Source organism: Lissotriton helveticus, chromosome 6 (assembly GCF_964261635.1).
Source record: "Lissotriton helveticus chromosome 6, aLisHel1.1, whole genome shotgun sequence".
NCBI lineage: Eukaryota > Metazoa > Chordata > Amphibia > Caudata > Salamandridae > Lissotriton > Lissotriton helveticus.
Window position 1 is genome coordinate 1,419,649,513 of NC_136067.1, and position 18,773 is coordinate 1,419,668,285.

Genomic DNA, 18,773 nt, shown 5'->3' on the forward strand with positions numbered 1-18,773 from the left:
TCGGGATCCGGCACATCTCGTGCGGAGTCGTCGGTGAAGGGGGTGTCATGGCTGCCTCACTCTCACGTCCGTCGCACTAGGGTCGCTCCCAATCCCCTGCGGTCGGACCCTTTCTTCGCGACCCGTCAGACAGCGCACGAGGTAGCGCCAAGGGCAGTCGCCAGCGTTCTCGGCCTTAGCCGCCTGCAGTGCCCGGGTCCCTGATGTTCTTCTCCAGCCAATTGGACTGTCCGCCCTATCTACTGGGCAGGGGTCGCTTCTGGGCGGCGTGCGAGCTATTTGTCTAGTGCCTGCTCTGGTGGGGGACTGCCCCCTCGCCCTCAGGGCCTCAGCTGCTCTACCAGCGTTTCGCGGCGTCAGGGTCAGTAGAGGGCACAGTGTCAGTGTCCACAGCGGCCGGCGAAGCGTTGTGTGGGGCGAGGCCAGTGAGCGTGGCCAGCGCCGTAATCCCGCCGCGTAGGCCTCTCCCTCGGGCCTGCGAGTGTGTGTAGAGCCCCGGGTTGGTTAGGGCATTCCCCGGGCGCCAAGACAGCATGCGCGGCCCACCGGGAGCAGGCCTGGGGCGCTGGTTCCAATCAGGTTCGGTGGGGCACTTCAGACGCCTTCCGGCCCCGTCAGACGTCACTGTGGATCGGGCAGTCGGGCCCCTCCGCCGCAGCAGTCACTAGTGGCGGCCGGCGAGCGCCTCCGGCTCCAGTCCTCACCCCCACTCAGGCCCTCAGCGCTCACCTTCTCAGGCCGTCCGCACGGTGGCCACCCCGACGAGGTGGCTGGCTCCGCTGACCCCGAGTCCTAGCGTCCCTGCCGGTTCCACGTGGTGGCTCAGTGCTGGTCAGTCGTGCGGGCGGCTGCTGTGCCAGTTTGTGCAGGCCCTGTGTCCGCAGTGGACAGTGAGGGGCACGACTCGTGATGGTCAGTGCCTCCGGTGCCTCGTGCAGGCCTCCCTGTCGTGTGCGTCTCTTCCCTGCGGGCAGTGTCGCGTGTGTGGTCTGTTCCGGCCCTCCGGGCCTAGCAGCAGTTGTGGAGCCCCGGGCTGTCGTGGGCACAAGCCGGGTGTGGAGGCGGCTTGCGCGGCTGTTTTCTAGTGCTGTCCTCGGTGCGAGCCTGGAGCACCGATCGTCCCCAAAATTGGCAGGGAGACGGGTGACCGCCCTCCACGCCGGCGCCGGCAGGTTTCGCTGGCCGTGGCTCGCGCTGGACAGGATAAATGCACCGGGTGGGGAAGCTCAGCGCGGAGCTCTACCCGGAGGCGTCCATGTCGTTCGCGTGCGTAGCCACGCCCCCCCAAGTGTCCAAGTACTCATGCAGCGAGCCAGGCCTTAGCACATGGACTGCTTCAAGCCCCTATCCACTATGCATGCAGTTCTCCAACTAACCAACACACTTATAGTTCTGCACTTATACATTCAAATATATATCAGCCCTGGATTCCGCACTTGCATCGGACTTCCCCCCGCATCACTCACCTTCAAGAAGAACTGTATTCTGGGACTTGCAGTCTCTGCAACTTCCCTGAATCTTCAGGTGTGCAAGATGAACTATTGAGGAGGTGGAGCCAGATGCGATCCAATCGGTGTGCGGCAGGACATTGTTTTAAATCTTCTTTCGCCCACACCCCTTTCATCAAGCTCCTGGCGCTGACGAGGCTACATAGCCGAAATGCATCCGCCGATATCTGAGTTTGGACTTCATTAAAGCGGCTCCTGATGTCCCCTAACTGGCCTCTGCTTCTTTCTTTCGGGAGGATTTTCCTGCATTTATAGCGCGAACGCCAGTTTCACGCCACAGAGGCCTCCGCATTCAAGTTGGCCTGGGACTTACTGGCTATTGCTCTGGCAAGTTTTGCTCTTCAGGTTTCTGATAGAACCAGGTCCACCAACGGAGCGGGAAGCAGCGTTAGTGGTGTTGCAGCATTCATGCACAACTCTGGGCAAGCAGGACTTCCTGACGAGCCCCCGTCATTGACTTTTCCTGCATTCCGGTGGTTTTGCGGTCCAGGGGACCTGAGGGAGCACGTTTCAAGAAGTGGGACACCTGTGCAAGCGACAGTAAATCAGCCCTGGATTCCGCACTTGCATCGGACTTCCCCCCGCATCACTCACCTTCAAGAAGAACTGTATTCTGGGACTTGCAGTCTCTGCAACTTCCCTGAATCTTCAGGTGTGCAAGATGAACTATCGAGGAGGTGGAGCCAGATGCGATCCAATCGGTGTGCGGCAGGACATTGTTTTAAATCTTCTTTCGCCCACACCCCTTTCATCAAGCTCCTGGTGCTGACGAGGCTACATAGCCGAAATGCATCCGCCGATATCTGAGTTTGGACTTCATTAAAGCGGCTCCTGATGTCCCCTAACTGGCCTCTGCTTCTTTCTTTCGGGGAGGATTTTCCTGCATTTATAGCGCGAACGCCAGTTTCACGCCACAGAGGCCTCCGCATTCAAGTTGGCCTGGGACTTACTGGCTATTGCTCCGGCAAGTTTTGCTCTTCAGGTTTCTGATAGAACCAGGTCCACCAACGGAGCGGGAAGCAGCGTTAGCGGTGTTGCAGCATTCATGCACAACTCTGGACAAGCAGGACTTCCTGACGAGCCCCCGTCATTGACTTTTCCTGCATTCTGGTGGTTTTGCGGTCCAGGGGACCTGAGGGAGCACGTTTCAAGAAGTGGTACACCTGTGCAAGCGACAGTAAATCAGCCCTGGATTCCGCACTTGCATCGGACTTCCCCCCGCATCACTCACCTTCAAGAAGAACTGTATTCTGGGACTTGCAGTCTCTGCAACTTCCCTGAATCTTCAGGTGTGCAAGATGAACTATCGAGGAGGTGGAGCCAGATGCAATCCAATCGGTGTGCGGCAGGACATTGTTTTAAATCTTCTTTCGCCCACACCCCTTTCATCAAGCTCCTGGCGCTGACGAGGCTACATAGCCGAAATGCATCCGCCGATATCTGAGTTTGGACTTCATTAAAGCGGCTCCTGATGTCCCCTAACTGGCCTCTGCTTTTTTCTTTCGGGGAGGATTTTCCTGCATTTATAGCGCGAACGCCAGTTTCACGCCACAGAGGCCTCCGCATTCAAGTTGGCCTGGGACTTACTGGCTATTGCTCCGGCAAGTTTTGCTCTTCAGGTTTCTGATAGAACCAGGTCCACCAACGGAGCGGGAAGCAGCGTTAGCGGTGTTGCAGCATTCATGCACAACTCTGGGCAAGCAGGACTTCCTGACGAGCCCCCGTCATTGACTTTTCCTGCATTCCGGTGGTTTTGCGGTCCAGGGGACCTGAGGGAGCACGTTTCAAGAAGTGGGACACCTGTGCAAGCGACAGTAAATCAGCCCTGGATTCCGCACTTGCATCGGACTTCCCCCCGCATCACTCACCTTCAAGAAGAACTGTATTCTGGGACTTGCAGTCTCTGCAACTTCCCTGAATCTTCAGGTGTGCAAGATGAACTATCGAGGAGGTGGAGCCAGATGCGATCCAATCGGTGTGCGGCAGGACATTGTTTTAAATCTTCTTTCGCCCACACCCCTTTCATCAAGCTCCTGGCGCTGACGAGGCTACATAGCCGAAATGCATCCGCCGATATCTGAGTTTGGACTTCATTAAAGCGGCTCCTGAATGTCCCCTAACTGGCCTCTGCTTCTTTCTTTCGGGGAGGATTTTCCTGCATTTATAGCGCGAACGCCAGTTTCACGCCACAGAGGCCTCCGCATTCAAGTTGGCCTGGGACTTACTGGCTATTGCTCCGGCAAGTTTTGCTCTTCAGGTTTCTGATAGAACCAGGTCCACCAACGGAGCGGGAAGCAGCGTTAGCGGTGTTGCAGCATTCATGCACAACTCTGGGCAAGCAGGACTTCCTGACGAGCCCCCGTCATTGACTTTTCCTGCATTCCGGTGGTTTTGCGGTCCAGGGGACCTGAGGGAGCACGTTTCAAGAAGTGGGACACCTGTGCAAGCGACAGTAAATCAGCCCTGGATTCCGCACTTGCATCGGACTTCCCCCCGCATCACTCACCTTCAAGAAGAACTGTATTCTGGGACTTGCAGTCTCTGCAACTTCCCTGAATCTTCAGGTGTGCAAGATGAACTATCGAGGAGGTGGAGCCAGATGCGATCCAATCGGTGTGCGGCAGGACATTGTTTTAAATCTTCTTTCGCCCACACCCCTTTCATCAAGCTCCTGGCGCTGACGAGGCTACATAGCCGAAATGCATCCGCCGATATCTGAGTTTGGACTTCATTAAAGCGGCTCCTGAATGTCCCCTAACTGGCCTCTGCTTCTTTCTTTCGGGGAGGATTTTCCTGCATTTATAGCGCGAACGCCAGTTTCACGCCACAGAGGCCTCCGCATTCAAGTTGGCCTGGGACTTACTGGCTATTGCTCCGGCAAGTTTTGCTCTTCAGGTTTCTGATAGAACCAGGTCCACCAACGGAGCGGGAAGCAGCGTTAGCGGTGTTGCAGCATTCATGCACAACTCTGGGCAAGCAGGCCTTCGTGACGAGCCCCCGTCATTGACTTTTCCTGCATTCCGGTGGTTTTGCGGTCCAGGGGACCTGAGGGAGCACGTTTCAAGAAGTGGGACACCTGTGCAAGCGACAGTAAATCAGCCCTGGATTCCGCACTTGCATCGGACTTCCCCCCGCATCACTCACCTTCAAGAAGAACTGTATTCTGGGACTTGCAGTCTCTGCAACTTCCCTGAATCTTCAGGTGTGCAAGATGAACTATCGAGGAGGTGGAGCCAGATGCGATCCAATCGGTGTGCGGCAGGACATTGTTTTAAATCTTCTTTCGCCCACACCCCTTTCATCAAGCTCCTGGCGCTGACGAGGCTACATAGCCGAAATGCATCCGCCGATATCTGAGTTTGGACTTCATTAAAGCGGCTCCTGAATGTCCCCTAACTGGCCTCTGCTTCTTTCTTTCGGGGAGGATTTTCCTGCATTTATAGCGCGAACGCCAGTTTCACGCCACAGAGGCCTCCGCATTCAAGTTGGCCTGGGACTTACTGGCTATTGCTCCGGCAAGTTTTGCTCTTCAGGTTTCTGATAGAACCAGGTCCACCAACGGAGCGGGAAGCAGCGTTAGCGGTGTTGCAACATTCATGCACAACTCTGGGCAAGCAGGACTTCCTGACGAGCCCCCGTCATTGACTTTTCCTGCATTCCGGTGGTTTTGCGGTCCAGGGGACCTGAGGGAGCACGTTTCAAGAAGTGGGACACCTGTGCAAGCGACAGTAAATCAGCCCTGGATTCCGCACTTGCATCGGACTTCCCCCCGCATCACTCACCTTCAAGAAGAACTGTATTCTGGGACTTGCAGTCTCTGCAACTTCCCTGAATCTTCAGGTGTGCAAGATGAACTATCGAGGAGGTGGAGCCAGATGCGATCCAATCGGTGTGCGGCAGGACATTGTTTTAAATCTTCTTTCGCCCACACCCCTTTCATCAAGCTCCTGGCGCTGACGAGGCTACATAGCCGAAATGCATCCGCCGATATCTGAGTTTGGACTTCATTAAAGCGGCTCCTGATGTCCCCTAACTGGCCTCTGCTTCTTTCTTTCGGGGAGGATTTTCCTGCATTTATAGCGCGAACGCCAGTTTCACGCCACAGAGGCCTCCGCATTCAAGTTGGCCTGGGACTTACTGGCTATTGCTCCGGCAAGTTTTGCTCTTCAGGTTTCTGATAGAACCAGGTCCACCAACGGAGCGGGAAGCAGCGTTAGCGGTGTTGCAGCATTCATGCACAACTCTGGGCAAGCAGGACTTCCTGACGAGCCCCCGTCATTGACTTTTCCTGCATTCCGGTGGTTTTGCGGTCCAGGGGACCTGAGGGAGCACGTTTCAAGAAGTGGGACACCTGTGCAAGCGACAGTAAATCAGCCCTGGATTCCGCACTTGCATCGGACTTCCCCCCGCATCACTCACCTTCAAGAAGAACTGTATTCTGGGACTTGCAGTCTCTGCAACTTCCCTGAATCTTCAGGTGTGCAAGATGAACTATCGAGGAGGTGGAGCCAGATGCGATCCAATCGGTGTGCGGCAGGACATTGTTTTAAATCTTCTTTCGCCCACACCCCTTTCATCAAGCTCCTGGCGCTGACGAGGCTACATAGCCGAAATGCATCCGCCGATATCTGAGTTTGGACTTCATTAAAGCGGCTCCTGATGTCCCCTAACTGGCCTCTGCTTCTTTCTTTCGGGGAGGATTTTCCTGCATTTATAGCGCGAACGCCAGTTTCACGCCACAGAGGCCTCCGCATTCAAGTTGGCCTGGGACTTACTGGCTATTGCTCCGGCAAGTTTTGCTCTTCAGGTTTTTGATAGAACCAGGTCCACCAACGGAGCGGGAAGCAGCGTTAGCGGTGTTGCAGCATTCATGCACAACTCTGGGCAAGCAGGACTTCCTGACGAGCCCCCGTCATTCACTTTTCCTGCATTCCGGTGGTTTTGCGGTCCAGGGGACCTGAGGGAGCACGTTTCAAGAAGTGGGACACCTGTGCAAGCGACAGTAAATCAGCCCTGGATTCCGCACTTGCATCGGACTTCCCCCCGCATCACTCACCTTCAAGAAGAACTGTATTCTGGGACTTGCAGTCTCTGCAACTTCCCTGAATCTTCAGGTGTGCAAGATGAACTATCGAGGAGGTGGAGCCAGATGCGATCCAATCGGTGTGCGGCAGGACATTGTTTTAAATCTTCTTTCGCCCACACCCCTTTCATCAAGCTCCTGGCGCTGACGAGGCTACATAGCCGAAATGCATCCGCCGATATCTGAGTTTGGACTTCATTAAAGCGGCTCCTGATGTCCCCTAACTGGCCTCTGCTTCTTTCTTTCGGGGAGGATTTTCCTGTATATATATATATATATATATATATATATATATATATATATAAAATATATTTCAGTTTCAATATTTAAAAAAAACATTTCTATTTCCATTTAAATTAAAAATATATAATGTAATATAAAAAAAAATATGTAAAAATAAACTGTAGAAAATCAGTTTAAAAAAATACATATAACTATTATTACATTTTAAAATTATCATTTAAAAACCTTCGAAATACACTGAAAAAACCATAGGTTTCAGACATGTTATAGTTAGGAATTAGCATTTAAAAAACCTTAGAAATTCACTGAAAAAAACATAGGTTTCAGGGCTGTTATAGTTAGCTGGACATTTCACTCGTACAAAACCATTGAAATTATAGTTAGTTCTGCTATCTATAACTCGCGCGCCCGCAATCTACTGCTGATGATTCCACATATTACATCATTCATGACATGGTCAGTGACATCACTGATGACATCACTCATGACATCTCAAATGACATCACTGATGACATCATCCAGTGAATGTGGTTTGGTTCGTTATTTAAAAATGTATTATATAAATATCAATCTGCATTGGAGAATGAGTAGATGTATAAATATATGTAGTAGTAGTCGATATTCCTCATTTCTCCACCTCTTCCACTGGTCCCTCTCACTTTACTTCTAAGTGGAACATTACAATGTTGTTAGGAAGGGGTTAGGATGGGACTCAGTATTTTCGAATCCATTTCGGAACCCTTGTTTCCTACCGAATCGGTAACCTTTCGGACGTTCAAGTACGATATAAGAAAGCCGTCTGACCTGTCCGAATCGATTTCGAATGGGATTCCGGCAGCCTAAGTTCAGAGCTGAATTGTATAGCCCAATAGAGATGGTTTCCGAGCGAGCGAGTACAATGACCGATTCGGATAGCTGTTCCGAATCTGTTTAACTGACACTCAATTGCTTTCGGAATCAGTGTTTTTGGGACCCGTTGAGGGCACCCTTTCACTCAGAGGCGACCAAATGTGGCCCCTGGGTGTACCCTAGGGACCCCTTTTCCCAACCATGCACAATTTGGCAGGCAGCATGGGTGCAGGGTTTTCCCCACCTATCCCTTTTTCAAATGGGAGCCTGTGTTCTCATTCGGGACACAGGCTCCCATTGAAGTCAATGCGAGTCCTACTGAACTGAGTCTGAAAGCATCTGGACACATTGTAATTGGTTGGTAGGTGTTACTCCGCGGGCCAACTCTTGACCCATAGTGCTACCTATTTCCTCTTCGTCAGCCGCGACGTAACCCACGGCGCCCCTCCCTCCTCTTCGGGGGCGCCACAGTACAGCATCGTGGCCCACTGTGGCCATTTCAACGGTGTGGTGGAAAGCACCCGCGATGCCTACTGGTTTTCGGGCATGCTGTATACTTGCATGGTGGCCCATCTGCTTCCAGAGGCTCCTTGGGATATTATACTCACCTGGTGTGGGCCTCTGGTGATCCCCCTTCTTTGGGGGCCATATTGTTACTCTCCACTTCCCCTTCATCCCAGAAGGCAATGGGGGAGGGTTACTTACCTTCCTAACATGGTGATCTTTCTGTAACGTACTTCATTCTTTTCCCTATCTAAGATGGTGACACCTCTCCTTCCTGTTTTGTCACTCCCTGTTCGTCACTTCCTGTTCCAGTATGTCCCTTCCTGTTTTTCTGTATATAAGGGATCAGAAACTTTCCTTCCTTGCAACACTCCTTGTTCCTGCTGGTGTTTCCTCGCTCCTGTTGGCTCCTTGACTCTTGTTTTGCTGATCCCTTCCTTCCGTTGGCCTTCCTGGTTACCTTGCGACTTCTGCCCCAGCTTGACTTCCTGTTTTCTCCTTGTTCCTTTTGTGCTCTTGGTCTTCAAGTGTCTTCTGGCTCCTTGTCTTCTCCTTCATTCCTGGAGTCTCTTCATCGTCATCAGAGGTTTTTCCCCTCCAGGGTTTTCCTCTTGGGACTCCTTCTGGAGGGCACTAGCTGCTTAGGCTTTCATTGTCGGCAGCACCGTGGCTACCAGAAGGAAATGCCCCTATCTCGGACAAACCAGGACTTACAAGAACCGAAGCTGGTAACCGACCCAACGCCTCAAGACTGGTAAGAAAGACCCTAAACCTGGCAGGTAGGACTCCTCAAATACGAATCGTTCGTAAAGCATTCCTAACCCCATTCGGTGTGAATGCTTTCCTAACGACATCGTAATTGGCTCCTAATTAGTAAATTTACATGTTCTTGGGACTTTTCATAGAAAAGATAGGAAAGATGGAGGAGGAGATCTGCACCCGTAGGTTGGTGAATTGCATTTTCTAGTAAGTAATACTATCCTGCATCATACAAAATGCAACTTGTTAATCAGACCCATTGAGTGGAGCAACTTTCACTACCCTCTAATCTTCTCTGTTCACCACACCCTTACTATGCTTCTTGCTACTCTTTGTCCCTTTCCCATGATATGCACTAGATAAATCTCTCCTATCCAATTCTGAGCATAGCGATAGAATACTAAAGTATGAGTTCCTCCTCGACTGCTACCACTCAAATAGATTCCTCCAGGTATGCCTATATATTACAATCTGATGCTATGAGTTCCCACAGTATGCTCTATATTGCCACCCTTATTCTAGGACTGGTGTTTTAATGGGTGGGCATCAACATACTGTGATTGCCCAGCTTATGCCATGAATTATCATCACTATGCTTTACATGACTCAAATGACACATTCACCCTCCTCTACAAACACACATACTCCCTCTCTCTCTTCCTCTCTCTATCTCTCTCTCTCGCCCTCTCTCTCTCTCTCTCTCTCTCTCTCTCTCTCTCTCGCTCTCTCTCTCTTTCTCCCTCTTTCTCTCCCCCCCCCCCTTGTTGGGCAGCCATTTTCACCCTGCTGTATCACACTCACTATGAGAAAAGCTGCACAGGGCCTGTACATCCACCCAATATTTTACTGTCACTCTTAGGGTCTGAAACTGTGCTGCTCAAATTAAAACCCTTGCAATATTTGTGAAAATATGTCGTTTTGGGACTTCTAGAATGACCCGAAGGGTGAACCGCCCAGATTGCTTGATATATTTATGGCACATGCAAGGGCCTAGTTAAAGGACTGATACCTGATGTCATCTGAGCACATATGAGAACTTACTCTTTCCTCCATGGAATAACTATGTCTCCTACACTTCTACTTTGTTAAAAATGTTATATCTCCTTACTGCTTAAGCACAATAAAACCTTCAGATTTTTTGTGTCAAATTTTGCTCTTCAACCTCCGAGTTCTGTAGTTTTAAAGATAGAGGTCTGACTGGAAAGAGACCATTAATAAGCTTTATTTTTTTGAGTTCTGCAGAAACCTGTATTCCAAACTCTTTTCACCTGCTAGAGTACCACACTACCCTTTGAAAAGTCAAATAGTTACTCACCAGAGAACATGCACAGCAAGCGCGGGCTGTAGAGGACCCCAATTAATGGACAAACGTGGGCCCACACACAACTTTGACAATGCATCACTGTTATTCCATACTGAGAGTCAAACAGCGTTAAAAGTGCTTCTCATCTGTAACACGTCTACTTTTTCAGTTCTGGTAACACATTTTTTTTTTATTGAAATTTTCTCATAACATAGGCGTGTGCCGGTACATTGCACATGTGTATGTTCACATCATACATGCCTTTTAATCAATCATAACACATACATCATTGTTTGTAGAGAAAAAACAATAATGTCCTGGAAGATAAACAACCCTCTACGGAAAACTCCAGTACTTTGATTCTTACATAGTATAATTCATAGTATGCATATCAACAATCCCATTTTTAGACCTCCCCATACATTAGTAGTATACTTTCCTTCAGTCGTCGCTTGCCCCATTTGCAGACAGCAGAGATGTCACATATGGAGCCCAAAAGTCTTTTGTTTCGATGATGCGGGAAGCTCTTCTGCATATGTCTCAAGCTGTGTTTTACTGTAGGTCAGATCTCGCATCCTTTCTGTCTGTTTTGGTACCTTTTTCCCACCCCATCATATAGATACCCTACGCTTGGCTAATTATAGAGCAACAGCCACAAATTTATATTGCACGCTTGGGATTGTTTTGATGAGGCCCAATAGACATACCACAGGAGAGCACTGAATTCTTGTTCCCACCATTTCCAATATTACCTGTGTTATCTGTTCCCAGTAATGCGCTATTCAGCCACAGGCCCATGCTAGGTGTAGGAAATCAGCTTCCACCACACTGTATCTCTTGCACAAAGAATCTGGGTTCATCCTGTATTTGTATAGTTGTTGGGGGAGGAGCGGGGTAGTAAGCTTTCTGCTTTTATTTAAAATTAATGATTTTGAGGTTGCTGTTTGAGTTGAGTCTGTCTAATAACCTGCAACTGAACTTCCAGTCTGCTGCTGTTAGTGGTGTGTCTAGGGTTGTGTTCCATGGTTCCCTGGCTGCATCTATTTGGACCTTACGTTCCCCCTTCGAGGCATTAAACAGTCTAGTAATCCGTTTTTTTCCTGGCAGCACTTGCTAACATGACAGAGCCCAACAACAAACTTTCCAATCTACACCCTACGCTAGTTTAGTTTTTAGTAAATACTCATGTGCACAATCACTCCGGCAACCGCCATTGTACGGTGCCCCTTGGTTACAAATCTTTAGTCCATTAAGTAATAGGAGGTGTGTCAGGTGATGAAGCCAAGGCAATCCTAATTTTTGTCAAAGACCTTTATTCATATTCTTTCTTCAAAAACAATTCCTTGTTACGACAAAACAGCTGAGCCGACGCGTTATATTCTCAACCGTGAGAACTTCGTCAGGCCTTGAAAAGTAGTACAGACAAACTATAGTCTTCAAAAGCAAAATTTGTTATAGTTTTTAAGATCCAGAGCGTCAGATTAGCTACATTGCTTCTAGCAACTGCTAGACATCGGTGTGGTGACCTCGGGAGTCTTACGCTCTACTTATCAGGGTAAGCATGGACTATGGGCCGGTGTTGGTACACAACAATGGGCATAATGATACCCTGATACAATATACGTAATCTGACGATCTGGATCTGAAAAATGATTACAAATTTTGCTTTTGGAGACTGCAATTGTCTATACAACTTTTCAAACCCTGACGAAGTTCCTATGGTTGGGAAGGATATGCGTTGGCTGAGCTGTTTTGTTGTAACAAGGAATTGTTTTTGAAGAAAGAATATGAATAAAGGTCTTTGAAAAAATGAAGATTGCCATGACTTCATCACCTGACGCACCTCATATTGCTTTAAGCACTTGCTAACAGGGCCTGCAAAGACAGCAGTTCAGGTGGTTCCTGAGAGAAGCATGGGTGTAATGCCTTTATTGCTGACCTCAACCTGTGGTATACAACTCTCTGCATGAGTGTACCCCTCTGGTTTTCAATAAAGTCGACTAGCGAGATAAAGGATCCTGCAGGGAAATGTCCCCCATGGTTCGGAGCCAGGTCTCCGGTAATATTACCAGTGCGCCCATTTCACTAGTAACTGATATACAGGGAAGATACAGTAAAGGTAATTTAGCAGCGCATTATGGGGTTTTATTTGCACGCATGGTGAGTAGTTTCCATGCCCTCTTTTTGCTGTCTAACTGACTTACAGAATTGAGGTTGGTCTGCGGGCTCTCATGCGTTAGTACTGCATTGAGGGGGGTTGCATGCACGTCATCATGCCCAACAGCGGTGTGTGCAACGTATCTTTGAGGGTGATGCCAGTAGTGGGAAAAATGGGCCTGAGTGCACAGATAGTAAAGATAAAAATCTGTCATCAAACCCACCTTGTGCATTGGGGCGTGTGAGTGTCCTCCAGCTGATCCTGGGTTGTTTTCCTGCCCAGGCCAGAATGATCATGCAGGATTGTAATGTCTTAAAAAAGTCTTGTGTGAGGGGAATGGGGATATGTACAAAGAGGTATGAAAATTTGGGCAGAATAACCATCTTCACAATTGTCAATCTGTCGGCAAGCGAGAGAGGCAGCCTAATCCAGTTCGTTCGACATATGACTTCTTCAGCGTCTCTATGTAGACAGATGCCTAGGTATTTTATTGATTTCATGCACCACTCCAAGGGGAATTCTATTGTATGTGGTGTGGTAGACAGCATTAGGGGGAAGACCGTTGATTTATGCCAGTTGATATTCAATCGAGAATACCATTCAAATTTAATATGTTCCCTCACCATGGGTCCCAAGTTTATTTTCGGGTCCCTAACATACACCACCATGTCGTCCGCATAGAGTAATATTGCAAGGGGTCATTGTCAGAAACGTAGCGCTGCAGCGAGTATTTTTGTCTTATGGTACAGGCCAGGGGCTCCAGTGCTAGGGCAAACAAAATCGGAGATAACAGACATCCCTCTTTCATTCCCCTACAAATTTGAACTGGTTCCGATGTTATGCCGTTCACTCGAACTCTAGCTACCGCATCCCTGGACAACAATTTGATCCATTTTAGGAAAGCTTGTGGCATTCCCATTCTAGCTAGGACCGTAAACATATAGGGCCACTGTATTGAATCAACTGCTTTGGTGGCATCGAAAAAGACAACCGCCGCAGGCAGCGATGGGTGGAGGTAATGTTTGATGGCGAATAGCTTACGGAGGTTATGGGAGGTAGACCTCGAGGGAACAAAACCAGCATGATCTGGTAGCACCAGAGCCTGCATTAGTGGTTGGAGCCTTAATGCAATAATCTTTATTAGAATCTTTATATCTGTATTGATTAGCAATAGTGGACGGTATGAGTCTACCTGCTCAGGTGATTTTCCAGGTTTCAGCAGTGTTATTAGTAGTGCTTCACGGAGGGAGGGAGGAAGAGATTGTTTGTCATACACCTCCTGATACATAGCTAATAAGTGAGCTGTTAGTAGGTCTGAGAATGTTTTGTAGAATTTACCTGGAATCCCATCGCTACCAGGTGAATTACCATTAGGCAGTGAGTGGATTGCGTCATCCACCTCTTCTTCCGTCATTGGCTGGACCAAGCATTCTCTCTGCCCTGGTGATAACCATGCTAGCTGTATGTCATTTAAATATGTATCCGCTTCGCTCAACGTAGCAGACTGGTGGCCGCTATAAATGGCAGCATAGAGATCCAAGCAGCTTTTGAAGATTGTAGGGAATCATATTGCTGCTTTCTATCTTCCTTAATAAGGGTCAACATCTGGGGTATGTCTTGGCGTCCTTTTATTTTGGTGGCTAAGTTACGTCCCGGTCTGCCTCCTTCCCCATATGCTCTCGCCACCCATCTGTTTGATAGAAAGCGAACTTCTTGGTCCGCAGTCTCTGTGTAGACATTAAGGTGTGTTCTAATATCAGCAGGTGTTTGGGGTCAATTTCATATGCTGTCTCAAGCGTCTGTAACTTGTTTTCCAACCGGGAGAGTCTAGTACGCAAGGATTACAGGACTGTCTTGAGTCCTATGCATGTTACCTGAATTGTGACCTTGAAGGCCTCCCATAGGACACCTGCTGTGTCTACTGATCCCTTATTTTCGCAGAAATATTTTGTAATAGCTGTCCTTACTCCCTCCCTGAAAACCACATCTGTGAGGGCCAAGGCCTGCAGTCTCCGTTGGAATGGTCTGGGGGCATCAGTCGGCAGTGTCAACAATAATAATATTGGGGAGGTGTCCAATAATGTTTTAGGCAAGTGTCTCACAGTATGTGCCCAGTTATTCTCTTTACGAGTTACCAGCCAGTAATTCAGTATAGACCACATGTTGTGTGCGGTCGACATGTTTAATGTGTCCTGCATGGATTCCAGACCTATCTATGGCCGGGTCTAATGGGAAGATAAAGTACCCCCCCAGACTATAGTGGATGGTTGTAGCTTGTAGGTTCCACTATGTATTGTGGCAAAGAGGTCAGGGTCGTCCATATTGGGACCATGTATATTTATTAGAGCTAATGTTGTGCCTCTACAATTCCCTTGCCATATGACGAATCTCCCCTGATCGGAAACCGTGTCCATAGAGCTGTACAATTCAGCCCTGAAAAACTCGGGCTGTCTGAATGCCTTTTGGAACCGATTTGAACTGCCCGAACGGTTTCCGGGCATCATAATCAGTCATTGGGAAATTTCAGAAACAAGGGACCTTTCCAAACGGCATCGTAACGGGCCCCATAGTTGAGGTAGCAGATCAGATTTACTATTCTGTTTCCAATCCTGCTAGCATACTTCATTTGTGTGACTTTTGCTTCCTCGCCCTAAGTGCGCCGGGGATGCCCAGACGTGGGTCCCGGGATCACTGTGCCACTGGAATCAAGCTATCCTGGCTGGTGAGGGGTGAAAACCCAAAACTGGTCCTAGGATGCTTGTTTTTCCGGTCCAGAGAGGACTTGGCCTGGTAGTTCGAGCTTGACTGTTCCCATGAGGCACAGGGTCAAGACTGATTTGCATATGGCCGGGTCTAAACTGGGGTGGCATGGTGAGCAAAAGAATGATGTATTCAACCTAGATCTCTTGACTGGGGGAGAATGTTTTGATTTGTTCTGTATTCCGTCCATCAATTGTGTGTCTTTAGCATTATGAAACATGCATGCAGTTACGGGTCAGGTTTACTATTCAAACTTTAATCGAGCTAGCATTAGGAAAATAATGTTGCTGTATGGTCTGATTTGCTATTTTAGCACTAGGAAAAGGCATGGTCTTTAGTGGTCAGATTTACTATTCTAACTCCAACCCAACTATCACTGGAGAAAAAGCATGTTGCTGGGAGTTGTATTTACTATTCTAAATCAAATCTGACTTAAATTGTTGTAGATGCATGTTGTCGGGGGTACTACATTTCTATTTATGATTTACTATACAGGCATTTGGTTAAAAACACAGAATTGGTTTGGAAGGGCTGTTGATAATTGTACCTACAGACTAAAAAACAACCTAAAAGCATATGTTTTGTGATAACACTAATATTTAAAAAAGAAACACTACAGACATTCATTAATAACATCAAATATGTTTACATTAAAGTCACCTTTTAAAATCCAATCCTAATTATCTGTAAATTAAAAAAGTATTTAAATCAATTCATTAAAATACACCAACAAATTAAAATAATATAAAAATATATATTGTTACATTTTTAGATTTCTAAATATTGCTAAGTCTATTCCATTAAAAGAATATGATGCATGAAGATATATATTTGAATAACATTACTAAGCTAATCACTGAAAATTATTATTGATTATTGGTAAATATTTTTAAATCAAGTTTAAAATATTAAATTAGATAAAAACACATGAAAAATATTTTACAAATGCAATAAACATCTTTTTACATTTGAAACACTACCCACTTTATTTCCCAATCAAATCCACAACCATGCAAAAAATCCTGTGAATAAATATTTAAAATAATGATATATATATATTATTATGAAATATACAATTAGATTTTAAATTCAAACATTTAAAAATAGTAAAAAGGCTGCTATTCCAGGACGTTCTACTAACAATGCAGGAACCCGAGGGGGAGGGGAGGGCGGGAGGGAGAGGGGAAATTCAATGTTATAAGTTGCATAAGCGCTGAGAATGGCCTAGTAGAGGATTGATTACATTACTTTGCTTTTCCAGCAACCATAAAACAAATTTAAACATAAAAATAGTAGAAGAAATGTAAAACACTACCCACCAACTACCCCTATAAAAACAAACAATCAGAAATAAAAACATTTAAAGTTGGGGTGTGGCCAAGATGCTGACCTGGTGAGTCGCATCTGCAGTGAGCACCACCGAATAGCCCTTTTTTCACCGTCATCCTGACTGATCCGACTCCTCCCAGGGCAGAAATAGAAAGAAAGCCCCAACAATAGGGCCTGGAAGCTAGAAGAGGGTGTGCTGCCTCTTAGCCCTCTTTCCACGACTGTGCTGTACACAATAGCAGACATAGTGTGCCAGGTGCACCAGCTCTGAACTGCTCGCTCTCTACCCTGCACCGCTGCAAGCACAATTAACATGACAGCAGATCACACCAAAGAGCCTAAAAGACTGCTTCTGATTTTCTAGAGAACCTAGTTTGAGGAGAGGAGATACGGTGTTGCAAGCACCTCACCATCAGTGGGCAGCTTGGAGTGCGGCATGCTTGCACTGGCAAAGCCGTAGTCATGTGTAGAGTTGGTGGTCGGGGTCCAAGACTGCCCCTGGAGCAAGCATCTCATCATTGAATGGCATTGGGCACACTCTACTGGTGCCACCTGCTGGACTTCAGAGAACATCCATCGATTGGCCATGGAACACACAGGAATACATGCCACCCATAGACCATGATAATGACTTGTGGCCACTATGTTCACACTGAGTAGAATTTGACCTCTGAACTTGAGGTGGCTGGTGGCAACGCTTCCTTCATGGTCTTGGCAATTGTCAGCCCCACTGCCGCCCTTTGTACGAAGAGATACGTCATCTATCCAACTGTCCACTGCAGGGCCAAGAATCAACTATGCTAAAGATATCCCAACATAAGGGGCACACATTGGGCCCGAATTGCCACAACACATACCTCTTCCTGCTAACGTCTGTGGTCATACAACCACTGCCACCTCTCTTTCTGTTGAGGGTGAAGGCACAGGGTCTGTGGGTACTGTAGAAGTGCATTTTGCTGGACTGCTTATGTAGTGGAGTCTCGGTGCTCTGACGTGGTAAGGCCAAAGACAGATAAACTGGTGACAGCTGGAATGTTGATGGAACTCAAGGCACTTGTGACTCCACAGCCATGACCACAAGCGGTGTAATGAAGCGAACACTGCAGGAGTATTCTGGCAAATTCATTGACATTTTGAAAGCCATCTGTGACATTAAATGATCTTTGGAAACAAAAGACTTGATGTCCTAATGATAAATGTCGGACTTCTCAGAACTGATCAGAAAAAGCTGCAGGAGAGGGTGGAAAACAATTAATCTACGCTTGCGGCGATTATACCCTTATTGCACTAACTCATTAAAATGCTACAGAATGCGGTGTGTTACCTGAAATGGGGAAAAAGCCTTTAAAACGTGTTTTTTAGGTCTCGCGTAGTGGAGCAGCGCATGCGCTGCACGCTTTGCGAGACATGCAGTATACACTATAGGTGAGGGAAGCCCCGCCCACTCCCCTGCCTACTTTTTCATTGGCCTGTGGCTTTGACCTTTCTATATGCTGCTTTCTGATTGGTTTGGAGGCTGCTAGTCCCTCCTTATGACAGCCATGTCTCATTCCATGGTTATTGACCCCTTTACTGCATATTTCCTGAGCACTACTTTGTTTCCATGCCACCACTCCCGCTGTCCGTGCCTTGTCTCCCGCCCCCCCCACTCCCGTTGTTCATGCCGTAATTACAAGCACTCCCATTTGCAATTCCGCAGGTCTCGCGTTAATTTGAGTCCTCTTGCATTGCAAATGCTTTTTTTTCAAGATCACACTTATTATAAACCAAAGGCACTGGCGTTCTTTTCTCTAAACCCCCGCTGTAGTACTGCTCGAGTTCGTGTTCATTGCATGCATGCTTTTTAACGGGACGCTTAATAAACTGGGATAAAAGTGTTTAATTTTTGCGCGTGCTCCAGTGAATAGTGTCTTAAGCTTCAGTTGCTCTGTGGCTCCGGGGTCTCTGAGCATGCCTTGGTGGTTAGTGCCTCTTGTTTTGAATCTGTAGTAAACCGGGCACCTGGTATCCAGGCTCTGCTCGGAGGTTGAGTTTGGGGTCCCAAGACGCTGGTGTGACCGGTGCATGTCAGTGAGGTGCAGGTTTCAGGAGTGACGCTTGTTTTCTGAGCTGTGACTTGGCTTTATCCCTAGCGCTGCTCCTGCAACGGGGGCCACCTTCAAGGCATCTTGGAACGCTGGTTCTGACGGAAAGCTGAAATGTTATTGTGAGGCCAGTAATAACTGATAATTAATCACAGGAGCGGGTGTCTCTGTACCACGCTCTCGATGGTACTTG

At 47.7% G+C, this 18,773-nt stretch overlaps 1 protein-coding gene across 2 annotated transcripts in view; it reads left to right on the forward strand.

Annotated features, from left to right (window-relative positions):
- The window catches only part of ADGB (androglobin), a 1,448,570-nt gene that overhangs the window by 564,530 nt on the left and 865,267 nt on the right, over positions 1 to 18,773 (forward strand). The window lies entirely within an intron of this gene.